Source organism: Benincasa hispida, chromosome 2 (genome assembly GCF_027475165.1).
Source record: "Benincasa hispida cultivar pf3 chromosome 2, pf3_genome.v1.1, whole genome shotgun sequence".
Lineage (NCBI taxonomy): Eukaryota > Viridiplantae > Streptophyta > Magnoliopsida > Cucurbitales > Cucurbitaceae > Benincasa > Benincasa hispida.
In genome coordinates this window covers 50603771-50622392 of record NC_143479.1, presented here as the reverse complement: position 1 = coordinate 50622392, position 18622 = coordinate 50603771, and positions in this window count along the sequence as shown.

The window sequence follows — 18622 nt, the reverse complement described above, 5'->3', positions numbered from 1 at the left end:
GAGAAGATGTATGCCCTTCAATGATTACTGAGCAACGAGAGTCAGTCACAAACCAAGTTTTTGGAGCTAGTGTGAGTATTGATCAGCATCCTGAAGGTATGTCCAGAGCCTCGAGCTCGTCCTCTGCCTCAGCTCCTTCGATAAGTCCTCTGTATTTTTCTTGGATTGCTACGAATCAATTGCTTTTGGGTTGGCTGTATAATTCCATGATTGCGAAAGTTGCAACACAAGTGATGGGACATGAGAATGCTCAAAGTCTGTGGACTGCGATTCAGGAACTTTTTGGAATCCAGTCCCGAGCCGAGGGTGATTACCTTCGTCAAGTATTCCAAACCACTCGAAAAGGGTCAATGAAGATGAATGATTATCTCAGAACAATGAAGAGTCATGCTGATAACTTGGAGCTTTCTGGTAACCCAGTTCCACTCAGATCGCTAGTGTCTTAAGTCTTGATAGGATTAGATCAAGAATACAACCCCATTATGGCTACGCTTCAAGGAAAAGCTGGACTGAAATGGGCTGACCTGCACTCGGAGCTACTGAGCTTTGAAAAATGGCATGAGCTATAGAATACAAGCAAAGCAACATCTCTAGGCAGTGCTTCCTCCACTGTCAATCTCACAACAAGCCACACCAACAATCAGCCTCACAATGGGAACAAGCAACAAAACAATCCCAACACTCGACCTCCCTTCCAGAATAATGGGCAAAGGGGGAATGGGCGTGGCAGAGGTAGGGGACGATGGAATGGAGCTAGCAATAACAGACCAATAGGCCAAATCTGTTTTAAACAAGGCCATATTGCCCTCAATTGCTACAGATTACTCAACAGAAACTTCATCCCTGGTTAGAACAAACAGCAAAATAACAAAAATCAAACTCCAAGGCCGATATTTGATAATCAGCACCCACCACTCAATCAAGTCCTCATAGTAGCTCACACCAATCCTTTCTTGGCCACCCCTGAATCGGTTGTTGATCTCGGATGGTATATGGACATCGGGGCCTCCAATCATGTCACCAATGATCCAAACAACATGACCTACTCATCTGAATATGGAGTACTAAAAAACTAACAATAGGTAATGGAAGCACTCTTCCCATTTCTCATGCTGGCTCTTGTTCTCTAATGATTGACACTGGTATAGTTCACTTGGAAAATGTTTTATGTGTGCTTGAAATAGCTAAGAATCTAATCAGTGTTTCAAAGCTAGCTAAGGATAATAAGATGACTATTGAATTTTTTGATGACTACTGTTTTGTTAAGGATATCCATATGAGCAAGGTGGTGCTGAAGGGGGAACTCAGTGAAGGGTTATAGAAGTTGAAAGCAGCAAGAGTTGCTGGCAGTAAAGTGAAGTTGCATAGTCCCTGCTCAACAAAGGATGGTAAAATAATGGCTTGTTCTGCTATTACCCAAAGTAGTAGTGCTAATGTAGTCGTGTCCAAGGAAGTTTTGCATAGAAGACTTGGACACCCATCTCTAAAGATCATGAATGATGTAGTTAAAAAATGTAAACTGCCAGTAAAAGTTAATGAAGCTTTTGTTTTCTATGAAGCATGCAAATATGGCAAGTCCCATGCTCTTCCCTTACCAAATTCTTCATCTCATGCATCTTCACCCTTTGATTTAGTCCACTCTGATTTATGGGGCCCTGCACCAGTAATGTCATCTGATGGATATCGTTATTATGTTCATTTTCTTGATAACTATAGTAGATTTTCTTGGATATATCCCTTAAAATTATAAAGTGACACCTATGCTACCTTTACTCACTTTCTTAATATGGTGAAAACTCAGTTTGGAACCACCATAAAAGCTTTTCAAACAGATAATGGAGGAGAATTTAAAAGAATACATCAATTGTGTATCTAGGGCCTAGTCCGATTAAGAATATTAAGAATATTTGGCTGTGCTTGTTATCCCTACCTCAGACCATACAACAATCAAAATTTTCAGTACAAGTTAGAAAGATGTGTGTATCTAGGGCCTAGTCCGATTCACAAAGGTCACAAGTGCCTAACTCAATCGGGAAAAACTATTATATCAAGGCATGTTGAGTTTGATGAAACATTTTTTCCTTTTGTTTCAGGTTTTACAGCAGCATCAGTGCAGCCCCAACCCGCTGCCAAAACGTCACTTATTTATCCACTACCACCTTGGCATGATCAACCATTATATTGTCCATCTCCACAACTCAGTACTAAAAATCATCCAAAAAATTCTCCAGCTTTATCACACAGTCCTTGTCCAACTCCATCCAGACCTCTACCAAGCCCACTTTCTTCTCTTCCATCCACCTCGTCCTCATCCAAATCAGTAACCCCATCTCCAGCTCAATCACATGAATCACCAATGGCTCCACTGTCAAACCTGCTACCACTGTCCAGCCCCTCACCATTCTCGTCCTCTACTTACTCACATACACCCTCTTCTGAAGGCCAAAGTTCCTATATACCGCCTGCACCTCCGGGCCACCCGATGATTACTCGTGCCAAGGCTAGGATTTTCAAGCCAAAAACATGGATGACAAAGACCACAGCTCATGACTGCACCCTCACTGAACGTACCAAAATAAATGATGCACTGGCCACTCCAGCTTGGAAAAATGCCATGGACTTGGAGATTCAAGCTCTAGCCAAAAACCGTACATGGGACCTAGTGCCAGCCTCTCCTCACAAGACTGTTGTTGGATGTCGGTGGGTATTCAGAATCAAAAGAAACTCCGATGGCTCTATCCAAAGGCACAAACCTCGACTTGTTGCGAAAGGGTTCCATCAAAGTCCTGGCGTAAACTTTTTTTGAAACTTTCAGCCCCATGGTCAAAGCCACCACCATCAGAGTCATCTTCGCACTTGCTGTCCCTTATGGCTGGCACATTCGGCAACTAGACTTCAACAACGCTTTCCTCAATGGCCATTTGGAAAAAGACGTTTATATGTCTCAACCACTAGGTTATGTTAATCAACTTCTACCCAATCATGTATACAGGCTGCGCAAAGCTATCTATGGGCTGAAGAAAGCTCCTCGAGCTTGGAATACGACACTAAGGACACTCTACACTCGTGGGGCTTCATTAGTAGCCATGTTGACACTTCTCTGCTCATCTACAAGAAAGGTTCAATCATTATTCTCATACTGATTTATGTGGACGATGTGATCATTATAGGTAACAATCGTCAACTTATCCACAATTTCATTGCCCGGCTGGACAAAACCTTTGCCCTCAAAGACCTTGGTCCAATCAGCTATTTTCTCGGAATTCAAGCCTCTCATGTCAGATCCGGTCTTCTTTTAACTCAAAGCAAATACATTGATGATCTTCTCTCACGGTTGGACCTGCAACACCTTAAACCAGCCCCTACTCTATCTGCTGTAGGTAAACATTTCTCTATATCTGATGGCACCCCATTACCTAACCCATTTGTTTACCGCAACACCATTGAAGCACTCCAATATCTCACCTCCACCCGATCGGACATCGCTTACATTGTCAACGATCTCAGTCAATTCCTGAAGCAACCAACTGATGTCCATTGGCATGGAGTAAAAAGAGTCCTTCGGTACCTATGTGGTACCAAACACCATGACCTACTGATTTCACCAGCAGAAAACCTCACCATCACAGCCTTTTCTGATGCGGATTAGGCATCCAATGTTGACGATCGAAGATCAATAGCTGACTACTGTGTATATTTGGGCAACATCGCTGTCTCTTGGTCCTCTAAGAAGCAAACTGCCATGGCAAGGTCCAGCATCGAATCCGAATATCGGGCACTTGCACACGCTTCTGCTGAAATTGTGTGGCTCAAACAACTTCTGCTTCAACTTGGCTTTCCTACAACCTCCTAACCAACGCTATGGTGTGACAACATCAGTGTCGGTGCCCTCGCCACCAACCCAGTCTTCCATGCCAAGACTAAACATATTGAGATCGATGTTCATTTTGTCCGGGATAAGGTACTTGAAGGTGCTCTTGATGTCCGGTACATACCTCCAGCAGACCAAGTAGTAGACTACCTGACGAAGTCACTTTCCCACTCTCAATTCTCCTTCTTTTGATCCAAACTCGGGGTAACAGAATTACCCGCTCGTTTGAGGGGGGGTGTGAAGGAGAACAAGGCCCAACATCTCAGCCCAATGATCTACAATCTGCAGCCCACCTACAAGCAGCCCAACGTTACTCACTGCAGCTATAAAGTCATTCCTTATACTTAGGACTGTGCATTATTTCCTATTGTATTATTCAGCCCAATTTGGCTATTCATTTGTAAACTGTATGTAAAAACCTATACCTAGGTTTCTGTATTGAATCACTAAAATATACAAAAGATATTTCCCACAAAAGCTGCTTCTTCCCTACTAAATATAGCCTGAATACTGCTGTCTTTGGCCAATCGGTGTCATATAAGATGAATCCTCAATACTCTTCTTCAATATGGTGCTTCTTTGAATTCACTATTGTAAAGCTCGAACCCTAATTATTTTAAGTAAGAGAAAGTAATGAGACGTCTCTTAATGAGTTGAATGAAGCCATGACTTAAGAAGGATGGAGGGTGGAAGCATGAAGAAATAAGCTCGCGTAAGCTAAGTGTAAACCTTGAAATCTAAGTTCCTAAACAAGTATGTTTCGTCAAAGGAATGATATATTAAATATCATATAAGTGAAAATCCATGCAAATTATAGAGATTGAGGAGAAAGGAAAAGAAAAACATATTAAATAAAGAAACTCACTTATTGGATTGGGTTGAGTCATTAGATATGAGTTGACGTGGCGAATTTTCCTTGAATTTGGGAGGTGGCAGGAAGATTAAAACGGAAAAGGAACTTCGAAAGTTTGGTTTTGGCAATCTATATGAACAAATTTAGTGAAATCGGTGCCATTTGAAAGCTGAGAGAATCTAATTTTCAAAGTTGTCTTGTTGGAGAAAGATGGCAGGAGAAGAAGAATGGAAAGTGATGAAATTACAGGAGGGACAAAATCTTGGGTTAATCAGGGCCCTTGGGAGTTCTAGGCCAAACTTTAAGGAATTTGTGGTTGAAATTTTAAGATAAGAAAGTTAACTCAATTCTAAACATGTTTGTAGAAGGAAATTGCTTCAAAAGAGGTCTGGATTTTGAGTTATGAATCTTTAAAGTTGTAACAGAGAACTTGTGCATAAGCAGACAACTGCTTGAGAAGAACAAGCAAACAGCTCATAGTGGAGATTATAGCAAGAATTTGTGAAGAGGATCTCATATGAAGGAGATCTCGCTAATTTTGTGAAGAGGATCTCGCTCTAGAAGGGAATCTCGCTATAAATTGGGCAGGTATCGATGGTATCGCTGGTGAATGGGTATCGCTAGTGTTGTTGGTGGCTGAGTATCGCTAGTATCGCTGGAGGGCTGAGTATCACTAGTGTCACTGGTAATGAGATCTCGCTCAAGGTGATCTCACTGGTCTCACTCAAGGTGATCTCGCTCAAAGTTATCTCGCTAGTCTCACTCAAGGTGATCTCCTGTTGACTCTCATGGTGATCTCGCTGGTGTCGCTTGTGGTGATCTCGCTGGTGTTGCTCTAGGGGATCTCGCTGGTGTGCTTCATGGGGATCTCACTAATAGAGCCGTCTGTGTAAAATTCCTTTAATAAATGAATTAATTAAGGTATTTTACTAGGAATTCTCAATGGTTTAACTGGGAAATATGTCCTTTCAGGCCAAGAAGAGCTAGGAGAAGCATGTAACCCGTTAAGAGGCCAACAAGCTGTGAGTGGCTATGTGATGAATTAATGTTTTTAATGATTTAGAAATGATGATTTCTTTAAAGTTATTCTCATGCTCAGTGTATAGATGAAGTGCCAAGCAACGTAACGTTGGAACTGTTTCTCATGCTATGTAAAGCATGTTTTCCATGGAATTGATATGATTTAAATATGTTATCTTTTCCAAATGTTTTCAGCATGTTTAAGTAACTTTATTTTTATGATAAACTAGTATGATACCGAAGGACATATGAGTAGGTATCTTAGCAGCTCGATACTGAAGGACGTTTGAGAAGGTATCTGAGCAAAAGTACCTGAGGATACTGAAGGACAATGAGAAGGTATCCTAGTCAGGTACATAATGTACGACGATACTCAGTTACATCCACATGCACGTAGCTAATACGACGTCGAGGGATTGAGCAAAAGAGTTCTCCCCGACTAAGGTTGACGTTGAGGGTTAGAACTATTAGTTCACTCTCAACTAAGGATAAAGGCAGTCATTCTTCTAAGCTAGAAGGATAGTTTGAAATTTCTAATGCTTGTGAATGTTTATCAACGCTTGATGTTTACTAATCTATGAGTTTTCCAAGTATGTTTTTCATGTCTAACGCATGCTAGTGGTTTTATAAGCTAGTTTAATATGTTTTAATCCAACTTATTTCACAAAATATGAAGCATGCGTTAGGGTTAAAGCTAAGGTTGAATGAAGCTTGACGTACTTTGTTTTAAATACCTAAAGTTGCCAAAGTACATGCGTTGGTATTTCTAAACATAATGAGTAGGGATACTGGTAGGGAAGGTATCTGAATAGATGTACCTAAGGTGTTGACAGTACGTAATAAACTCCGTGTGTATGTTAAAATACAAGTAAAGAACGTGTGGATGTTGTTGCTGTTGCGGCTGGCCCCATCCGTACCTCGTGAACTACAAATCATAAAAAAAATAAAAAAAAAAAATATTTTAAATGACAAAACTATACATAATAGTAAAATATAACCACGATAGACAGCGGTAGACTATCTGTATCATGATAGACACAGATAGTAGTCTATCCTATCTATTGCGGTCTATCAACAGATAGACTATGTTATTTTGCTATTATTTATAAATGTTGAAAATAACTCTATAATAAAATAAAAAATAAAATATTTTTTTGATTGCTTCTTTTTAATCTAGTTTTTATGTGGTCTCTAAATTTTTAAAATATTACATTTTTACTCTTTAAATTTTTATTACAATTTTATCCTTGGAATTTGAGTTTTCTTTCAATTTGATTATTAAGTTTCAAAGTTTACACTTTTAACCTCGACATGAAATATTTTATTGGAGGTTTGTTGATTAACTTTATATTTTTTTCTAAGGTACACTGTGGTTTCTGCCGTTGTCTCAAATGTAGTCTTAACATCAAGTTTTGACAACAAAATATTTTCCTACAAAATACTTTCCTAATCTGAAAATATCTGGCAGATTGATGTAGTTTGATATTTTCCATTATTACAGCGTGACTTATTTTCTCCTATTTGGGAAATGATTCCTTTTCTGCATTGTCTATAAAAGGAGTGTCTTGGTATGCTTTTCGATGAGCAGTTTCATTATGTCGATTTGTATTTTTAAGAACAAGATGTTTCAGTACTCCGACCGAATTGTTTTACATTGTGTTTTTGCTCATTGCTAACTTTATTCCGTTTTGCAAAATCTTCATCGGTATATTGCAACACTTTAAAGATTATCCTGGCTTAGGGGGAGCCTAAGCCTCAACTCTACATGAACTACTGCAGTAGTTAGTGTTTATAGATAAGTACTACGTTGTAAATTGCTTAACTGATCATTATTAGTGGATTATCTTTCATAGGCACATAGTCCCCCCAAACGTAGGTGTTTTATCACCGAACTGGGTTACCAACTCTTGTATTCATTTATTTTTATTGTTCTTACAATACTGTTGTTACAGTACTTGCTAGTACTTTATGTTTAACTTTCGAATTTCGAGTGTTGAATCATCCTAATGCTTTTTCAATTGGTATCAGAGTGAGTCACCTTTATCTCAGGTGCTTCAATTATGAATGGGATCAAAGAATATGGCCTTACCACTCGGCCCCCAGCCATAGATGGAATTGACTACTCTTATTGAAAAGTACAAATGACTGCCTTTCTCATATCGGTCAACAGCAAAACATGGAAGGCAGTGGTAGCTGGGTGGACTCAACCTACCATCAAAACTGATGACAAGAAAGAAGTCTTGAACCCAGAGTCACAATGGTCTAGAGAAGAAGATGAAGCTTCACTAGGGAATTTGCGTTCCCTGAATGTCATATTTAGTGATGTGTATCGTAATATATTTAGACTTATCAACATGTGTGTTTCTGTCAAGGAGGTATGGGACATCTTGTCCGTTGCTAATGAAGGAATCTCAAAAGTCAAGATGTCAATACTGCAGTTGTTGACGTCAAAATTTTAGCACCTTAGAATGCATGATTATGAGTCCATTGTTGATTTAATGTAAGACTTTTGGATATTGCTAATGAATCCTTTGCTCTTAGTGAGAAAATCTCAAAAGAAAGACTTGTCTGAAAAGTTCTTAGGTCTCTACCTAAGAAATTTGATATGAAAGTTACTACTATTGAGGAAGCTTAAGATATAACCAAGTTGAGAATCGATGAACTATTTGATTCCTTGATTACTTTTCAGATGTCCTTATATGGGAGGATTGAGAAGAAAAATAAGGGCATTGCTCTTCAATCCTCTATTAAGTAAGAGCTTGTTGATTATGATAGAGAGGCAAACGATTCTCTTGTTGAATCTATATTGTTACTTTCAAAATAGTTTAACCATTGTCACACCTCAACATGAACTTACCTCCCAAGCCCGGAAGGAGGCATGAGGATAATAGATACCACCCTTTTGTGATACCCACTGCCCACCTCTACTGAACTAGATTTAATTCAACTTAGTCGAAAATAAGATTAACTTCAAGTTCTTATAACAAAAACTTAAGTTTGTATAGTTTAATAAGTTTAGAAATCATTTGCCCAACCCTTTTGTTTTGAAACTACTATAAAAAAATTTAACTCATGACAAACCTCATCTTCTCCCAACAACCTGAACTCTTCTGCTACTTACAAAGGAAAAACATAAAGGAAAAGAATGAACTAGAAGCCCAGTGAGTGGTAAACAACTTACAAGGTCTCTTCCAACCCTTAGAAACAAAGAACTCAATCAATACATCGATATAACGAGGATATTACTCAAACCTCAAGCTTGAACAAGTTCGTTCTCTATTATATTTACACACACTTGTAAATACTTAAACATATCTATCTTATTATTATATGCACATAGATCCACCTTTTACGGGCTTAGAAACTAGACCCGTCAGTCCTCTGACCATCCCATATGAAGTTCCTTTCACAGGCTCAGAACTAGGCCCAACGAACCCCTAACGTTCCTGTGAGATTCTTCCACAGGGTCAAGAACTAGGTCTTCTAACCTTCTGACCATCTTGTGTTGCCTGTTCTCATCCTCGTACATGATACACATACGTCTATATGTAAAAATTTCACAAGAAACCTTTAAAGAATACCACTCACAATTCGTTAGTATGGTTTTCTCATTTTCTCCAAGTTCCTTGGTTTCCCTTGATTTCTCCCTAGATCTCGAGTTAGTTCTGTTCCAATAATTAGCTTAGAATCTTATGCATAGGGCTAGAATAACCTTAGAATACTTCATTGGTCCTAAACTTAGCTTACCAACTTCAACGGATATGAAACTAGACCTTTGAACACTCCTGGACAGTAAGTGGGCGCAGGGTAGAGCCTTTTTAGGGTAGTTGGGTGCAGGGTACCTCTTCTAGACACCTAGACTTATCTACTCAATGCATGGTCCTCAAGTTGGGCATATGATTCAATATGCTCAATGCATAGGCCTCTTTTTCAAAGCATAGACCACCCCCGGAAACTCTAATTCTCTCGAACTCTCCCTTTTTTTCGTCTTCTTTGAAGAGATTCGAGTTGTGAGGTGAAATGAGACCTCATCGTGGTATTTATAGGCCTTCAGGAGTGTCCTTGTCACCTTCTGCATGCTCCCAATGCATGACACTTTAGAGTGCATGGAGAACCTGGGTATCAACACCATGCAAAGCCCAACGCAACACCTCTTGACACCTCCTACTTGCAAACAAGACTTACATATCTTCACCGTGCATAGGCCAACACATAGCTTCCCTTGAGGTGGCACTTTAACACCTTGCATGCCCTCCCATACGTCCACCCCATCCTTTGCTCGACCCAAGATCTTATTTGGTCATGCCACATACCTCACTTTGTAATAGTGACTCTAATTTCTTCAGACACCTCATCCTACAAGGTCTTTGAATTTGACGTTTATGCAGAAAAGTCTTTTGATTCTATGAGCCTAGAAGCGTCAGATCCTTCCTATCATGTTCTATTTCTTAAATGGAAAGAAGAAAAAAAAAGACCTTGATATGTAAAAGGAAAGAATTGAGACTCTAAAACTTCCAATATTTGGCATCAACATCTCACTTTTCTTAATCTTGTAGAAAATTTGGCATTAAGTTATACAATACACCTCAAACTTTAAAACATTACAGGAGATCATATTTCAAAAAAAGAATTCTTAAAAGCATGAGGAAAAAAAGAAGAAAAGTCCAACGTACTTCAAGAGTTATTATCATAAATTAAAACTTCGCTTAGGCTCATTTGATGATTTACTTCTTAGACGATAAAGTTCTTATTGTAATATAATGCTTTTGTTAAATCTCATTGTCGCTGCTCGTGATGTTGGTATTCCTTCACGAGAGATAAAATGGGGCAAGGGTTTAGTTTAAAAATGAGAATCAAAAGCTGAACTTATGGAATTAGAACTTGAGAAGGATAGACCATTTTCATGGTCAAGGTAAAACTGAGTATTCTTGGATTTTAGATTTATCTACACTTCTTTGGAGATATCAAATAAAATTAGAAGGATATAGATATTATTTTATCATTACCTGTGTGCCTCTATTACCTACATGTTGAATAATGGTTAATCACTTATGAATGGATACTCTAGCATTTTGTTTTTTAGTATCATTATTGTTTTCCTTCTTTTTTTTTTTTTTTTTCTTTTTTAGGATCCGTAATTGTTAGAGATTTCCTAATTTCTATATAGTTGTTTATAAGTTTTTTTCTTTTGTTATGTTTATCCATTATTTGTCCAAATGATTTCTTTTGCAATATAGTTAGTTTCTAACCTAATATGCTTTAATTTGTAATGCATTTTTGGGCACAACAAGGCTTGAAGAAAAGAAGGTTTTTCTCTTCATTTTTGAGTTTAATTTCTTCTTTGTTTAGTTTTTTTTTTTTTTTGTTAAGCATCTGATTTATGCTGAAGTCCTTCAATATTATACTTAGCTTAAATCCTCTATTTTTTAGACGATATATATTGCAATCATTTTAACTGAAAAGAGAAAGAAAAGCGAAGCAAGTTTTATCATATAATTAAATTCTCTATTAAAATTTTTCTCTTCTAATATCTATATTGATTTTGTGGTTCGTTTTGTAAAGGAGAGTAAGGTCTTGAAGTTCTTGGGATGTATGTTGAATCCTCTCTCATGGATCATGGAAGCTAAAACTATAATGGCTATTACTCTAGCTAATGGAGGAGTGAATTTTTTTATCTCTTATCTAAAAAAATATCTACCTTTATTTTATTTATTTATAATAAGAACGAAAACATTTATGATAACTTATGTTTTTCACTTCTTTTTCCAGTCAATTAGTCAAGAGTTTTCCTAAAGAAATGAAGATGAAATTTTACAACATATCAGTTAGTGAAAACATCATATTGAATAATCTAAATTTTTACATTGATGTTTCTTTTTTAACTCTAGTTTTCAATAAGTTAAGAAAAGGCATTTTTTTTCTATCGCAGGTAAAATTCCAAATTGTTAGGGTTTTATTGGTATGATGAGATTCAATTATACGATTATTTTAGTTTTGTTCTTGTTTTTGTTGGATGTATCTATATGACCCTCTAAAGTAGACAACCAACTCTCTAGATCCTTAGGTTCTCAACTTTAGGTATATATTGATCAATGTACTTGTTGATAGGTTACTTATACAACTTCTCACTCTCTTTATTGTGTATTAGTTATTTTTTTTTATTTGTTAGAGCTGAGTAGTATATATAATAGTAATTAAGATTTTATTTTGTACGTATGCAGATAAAAGAAAAATATTATTGATTTTCACGTGTAAGAAAAAAAAATACTGTATACGTATTTTTATTTTTTAGACATTTAATAATGAATAGTTATTGATAAAAAGTAGGTGAAAACCGACATTAAAATTGATGTTCAATGTCGGTTGAAAACCGAAATTGAAGATAATATTCAATGTCGGCCGAAAGATTAGTCATCTATAATGTCAGTTTTAAACCGACGTTGAAGACATTTTATAATACGATCTTCTATGTCGGCTTTCAATCGACGTTATACCAATAGAATGTAAGTTTTAAACTGACATTAAAGTCCAGTATTATAGTAGTGAGTTGAAATTTAATACCATTTCATAAAACTAATATTCAAAACATCTTCTTAATCAAAATATATAAAGGGTCACAAATGTTCTCAAGAGTTGTAGTACTTTCCATTCTAAACTCATAGCACTGACCCTAACTAAGTCAAGGCCATCGATGCTACTATACAACATACTTTATGCCAAAACCACATAAACAATAAACATAAACAATAATATTCTCTCAACATTAAATCATATAGATGTTCAACTTCATAACATACTTATATCGACAAAGTCACATAATAGCATTCTAGTAGGTTATACATTTAAAATTAATATGACGAGCATCCAAGTGGGCCCAATCATATCATGGTAGAATTCTACTTACCCAAGCATTTTAGTACAAAATTTATCCAGAGACTCAACAAGTTTTTCAAATGAGTAATCTTACACAAAGTAATCTTAAACCTCAGATCAAGTCTAAACTACAAATAAAGAATACCCATGAAGTAGAAACTAGTTTATAGCACCTAAATCTAATTCAAAAGTGTATAAATGAAGTACTAAAGCCTAAAACTCACCAAAATAGACTTGGATCCTTGTTGAAAAGTGCCCAAATAGCTTTGAAACTACCCTGGATCTACAAAAAAAGGGGTTCCAAACATTTCAGGCCGATCTAATGAACCTTAAACTAGTTTGAAAAGAATTTATGGTCATATACCCATTGATTCTTGCCCAAAACGACTTGGAACCTTGCTGGTTGGTGTCTAAATTCACCTAAATTTGTCTATTTGGAACCATGAAGCAATGGATAAGTCAAATTCGGCATCGAAATACAATGTATAAGTGTCAAAACTCACCAAACAAGGGGAAAACATTGTTGTATGCTACAGAAAGGACCTATACATCACATCAGAAGTAAGATTGCCACTATTAATTGTTATTCATCGACTATACACAAACGTCGTTGCCCAATCAATGTAGTAATGATCTTTGTCGCCGTGTAAAACTAGCGTCAAGCGTTCTATGCACTGTTGGAGGAGCTATCATGTGGTCCCGTGTGACTGAATGACAACTATGGAAACCCAAGTTATTGTAGCGTTTTATTGAGAATAATTAAAGAAAATAAAATGAATTCATTAGAATAATCTAATCTATGTGATCACATGTTTACAAAAGGCAATATCCTAAAATTTATAACTTTTACATCTTTAAGAGCAAGATTTTTGTGAAAGAAGCGAATATTTTTAAGGAATGGAAGCTACAACTTTGAATGCAGAAAAGAAAGAAAGGCGGTACAAACTTGCACACATAGAAATACCATGCTATGAAATCAAAGCACCCGACAAGAACTATAAAACAACAAGCGTGGTTGGCAAACTGTCGAAACATAGAACAAGTTCATAACCAACTTCGACTCAAGCATGCCAGATCCAATGAATCGGTGACATGTTTAGACGACACAACAAGGCTTGAGATTGCGTATGTTAGATCATTATTGAAGAGTTTCTCAGAACGTTCTTTTTAACACCTATAAATAGCCCGCAATAGCTTAAGAGAAAAAAAATGAGACTTTTACAAGAGATTGGCGAAAGCTATATAAAAAAAATTCTTTCATCTTTAACCTCTCGACTTTACTCTGAAGATTCTAAGTGAGAACTTAGTCTCTTCTCTGGAAAGTGAGAGACCTCATCCTCCATCCCAATAGTAATCAATCACTTCGAGCAGATAGCATCAGTGCCAAAGGAAGCAAGATTTTGCAATATGAATATCATTTTAATATCACTTGACATTTCTTCCTTCCACTTTTACTTTTGTCTTTCAATTCATAGTTCTACTAAAAATTATATGTTTGAGAATTTTGTCATTTTAATTGAATATGAATATCATTTAATTCCTCTCATCCATGTTTTTTTTTATTTCTTTCATCATGAGTAACTAAACTTTCAATGGGTTTAGAAGATAAACCAATATTTTTAGAAGCATGCATACATAGAAGTACAACTTGTTTAACCCATGTTTAATTCAACCTTAATTCATTGAGAACTTGAGTTGGGTAAAACTTAATCAAATGCTCAAAAGAGTAAGTAACCTAGTGATATCTCTTAAAAAGAGCTATAATCCTAGCTTAATTTATGATCGTTAATGGATTTTTTTTATATTAACTATCCTATTTTATAGTTATTTAGCATCGAAGAGGTAGAACCGAGCATATGGAGAGAAACAAGGTTAATTTGAAGTAATTTGGAGGTGATTTGAGCATCCAGGCTTCAAAAGAGGAGAAATGACAAAAATGCCCCTCATCGGAGCTTCACAACCCTCATTCAACACTCTGACGCAATGTTGTAAGGCAGTAGGTTCGTATACAAAGTAGTGTCACAATGCTACCCACGAGTGTTACAACGTTGTGAAGATTAATGGAATGCCAATGCATCCATATGCACGCGCCCGTTGCAAGCAAACATAACAATAACGTTGCGACAACACTCCAATGCTCGAGCGCTACTATCAATAAGAGTGTTGCAATGCTCTTGCCAGCGTTGTAACACTATGTCTATTGTATAAAAATGCTCTTTCCAAAATAGGTAAAGGGGGATGAAAAATCTGATGGAGGCCAAGAAGTGGCTGCTTGTTCTTCCCCTTCCTTTATCTTTTTTGTATCTTTAGGTTAGATTTTTATTTTGTTTTGGATTATAAACGATGGATTGGATCTTCCTCTTCAATTTGTCTATGGATTGCTCGAGGTAAAGATTGCCTATCTAGTTTTTGGAACTTTAATTCTTTGCTAATTTCTTGAGTTTTTTTTGTTCTTTGAATAAATTACATGTTGAAGTTATGTCTTCTTCGAATCCATTATAATTTCTAAAAGTATGATTGTGAGGTTGACTGTTCATGCATAATCGTGCATGGCTAATAGGTTTTAAGTTACGTCACGTTCTTACCTGAATGTCTAGTTAAATTGGTTAATTAAACATGACTTTCCTAACAATTAATCGACACAATTGAATCCTAGATCGTAGTGCATGTATTTTTAATTCTATATGGACACTATCGAACCCAATAGTATTTTATCCAAAACCAAAACCCTCATCTTTATTGATTTTCATAGTCGAATTTAGTTTAAGAGAAGAATAAATCATGGCCTCTCTGTGGACCATCCTCATACTTACCACTATGCTACGTCTTTGTAGTGATAGGAGTAGTTTGATATATTATAAATTTCTTTTGATTCTTAGTCCTTTGGGGGCGACACCAAAAAGGGCCTCGAACAAAATGGCGTTGTTGTCAGGGAGGCAAGCCGATTAATCTCTTTTAGTTAAATTTGACTTGTGAACTTTAACAACCCAAAAATATTTTTCTCTTCTTGTGTCCGCTTGTTTTATCATGGCATATGATATGGATATCTACTACGTGCTTCTTGCGAGGCAAGCAGTTCAATGTAGAGAACAAGACGTAAGAGAATTTAATGATCTTAGAAATCAAATATCTCTTGTTCAAGTTTTAGCTACTAGGAAATTGTTGGAGCTTGAGACATGCCAAATATGTTCGTTTCAATGTCATCCATCTGAAGCATGTCTTCAGCTTTTGCATGGTCCTGAGCATGATTATTATCCCCCATGGGAGATGCCTAGCAAACTCCATTATTGATGCATGCCTCTTCCTCCAGTTTAGGTATTTCTTTATAAGAATTGGTTAAGGAGCTTTTTAAAAAATCTTGTGAGATTGTGTAGGAGTCCTCCTTTAGTCATCAGGAATCCTCGAGTTTCCAGCGGGATCACTTCCATTTCGGATCCAAAGTTAGAACTGAATTTCTAAATCTGAGTGACCTAGTTGTTCAGATTATTGAATCTATTGTGAGAGTTGAAGAGTCTTGGATGGAACCATCTTTTGATTGTATTGAACTGAGTAGTGAAGTGGCTAACATCAATTGTCAAGTTGAGCAGCCGGTTCCTTAGAGCATCGGTCAAGGTAATACTTTGGGTTTTATAATGCATGAACTTGTTGATAGTTTTTCTTAGTGTGTGCAAGATTATATTGAGTCTCACCTAGAGACTCAAATCCCTATGCTTTTTAAGTAGGTCCTGTTCCTCAGCTTGCAAATTCCATGTAGGCACTCAAGAATAGTTTAGAGCTCCCCATCGTTCTTACTGATGCGTTATTTTATGAGGTGGAAAAATGGAATGAAATGCGGTGATGGAGTTGCGTTGAGTAATCAGGTTTTCTCAGTGGAATCTAAGTGTAAACCCCACTGAGTTTTTGGTAAGTCCAGGGTCGAACTCAAGGACTTGGGAAAACGGTATGCGGTGATAATTTTTCACGAAAACCTTGCAGTGACCAAATTAATCGATAGTTGTTGTGATTGTTGTTTGTGGTAATGAAATAACTAAATGCGGCGAATTTGAGAAAAGTTCAATTATGCGATAGATGCACTGAGTATACAGATGAACGGGTTGAGAAGGTCTTTAACTAATGTTACCTGGGAATACGTCAGACTATGCGATCATGCTACACCCATACACAGCAAGTCATTTTCCAATGCAAATGCGGTGCTCCTAAGTCTAGGACGCATGTGTTGAATGCAAAAGTGTCCATAGAGCTTATTCCTAAGTCTCTACTCTTTTCCTATGCGATGATGCAAAACGCAAACAAAGACAAGGTGACCGCACACAATCATATCCTATCTCTAGGATGCATGCGATGCGGTAATAGCAAACAGTGCTTATTCCTAAGCTCCTATATCTTGATTATGCGTTCTAATCTGACTCTCCCGAGCATAGATTCTAACCTGATTTTTCCAAGCTAGATCCTATCCTTAGACTACCTTCCCGAGTATCTCTAATGGACGAATGAAGCATACATAATACAAGATAATCGCGAAAAATGAAGATCCCCAGTTATGCTAGCTAAGTGCTTCTCAACTCATTCAACAGATTTAGCTACTCATGCATTATAAACAGAGAGTGAACAGATATAGAAAAGTAAATTCCATTTCTAGAAATGAGTTTGAGTACAAAATAATAATGGAAGATAAAGGTAGAGAGCCTGGTAGCAATCCTTGCTGCCCAAGGCCTTTAGACTGGTAACTCTATTCGGTTCAGAAGATATTCCTGCTTCTACAGGAGCTGGCCCTCTCTCTGATCTTGATGCTTCTGGAACTCTCCCAAGCTCATCGGAACGATCTATCGACACAACCTCCTTCTCTCGCTTCCGCCTTAAAATAAAAGAAAAACTAAGAATAAAGCTAAGCTAAAGGAAAATTCTCTAAGTGTTTGAACTCCTCTTCTAAAGGTTGCCTTCGGTATTTATAGAGCCTTCGGGGTGAAATACGGCTTCTCTCTTATGATTGCACGGATGGGATGGCTTTAATTCTCTGACTGATGCGCTGAATCTTTGTCACCGAAAAGCTGAGTGTAGTTGTTATCATTAGCGGCTTATCAACTTAATTCGGATTCAACAGTCATCAGCTTTCTGTCCCATCGTGATTAGTTATGCCTTTCTAGTTTCCTTCAAAAGAGGAAGGGCCTTATATCCTTACGGGACTATGTCGACTCATCTAAGAATGGGCCAGAGAAATAGGAGAATTATTTTGTGCCTTAACAGGGGACAGGTCACGTCGAGCAACCGACGTTAAAAATTTGTGCTTCTTGGATACAGCCAGGTGATAAAATTTATTTGATTTCTTTTCTTTCCTTTTTTTAGTTTTCTTCTTGTTTTTATTTTGTAGGTTCCTCTCCTTGGTATTAGGAATGTCCTAAAACTCGTAGTTCGTAAATGTTAGAAACATATTCTATTTATCAATTAAAGTATTATTGAGTATTTCATTCAATAAATTGTTATTGATAATGCACTCTGTTATAAAAATCCAATAAACAAATTTGTGAGTATAATTTGAATACTTTAACTTTATATGGAGACATAAAAGTGGATCAAGTTTTAGTATATAGACAAAATGGTTTATAAGTATATGGATGGGATTGGGTACCTCATCTTAGTAACACTATTAGATACGGCCCATTTTGTATACTGATACAAATGGTATGATCCCAAAATCATTCATGTGGATGAGAGTGGAGGCATTCTATGCAAAGGATGTTTACATAAGACTAGACCTCAAAATTATCACTTTTCTTTATAAGGACATTTATTGTTAAAACTAGCCTTTTCAAATTCATGACCGAGAGAATCGTGCTGTCGTAGTCCACTGATTTTCTGGGCGATAGAGTTCGAGTAGAGGTTCATCCGCTGCTTCAGAGTTTGACATTTAAAGAGAGTCTTCAACTGGTATGAGAACTCTTTCCCTTGTGTTCAATTGCATAACTATCTGTTAGAATGTGTATGTTGTATTTCGCTCACAATGAAAT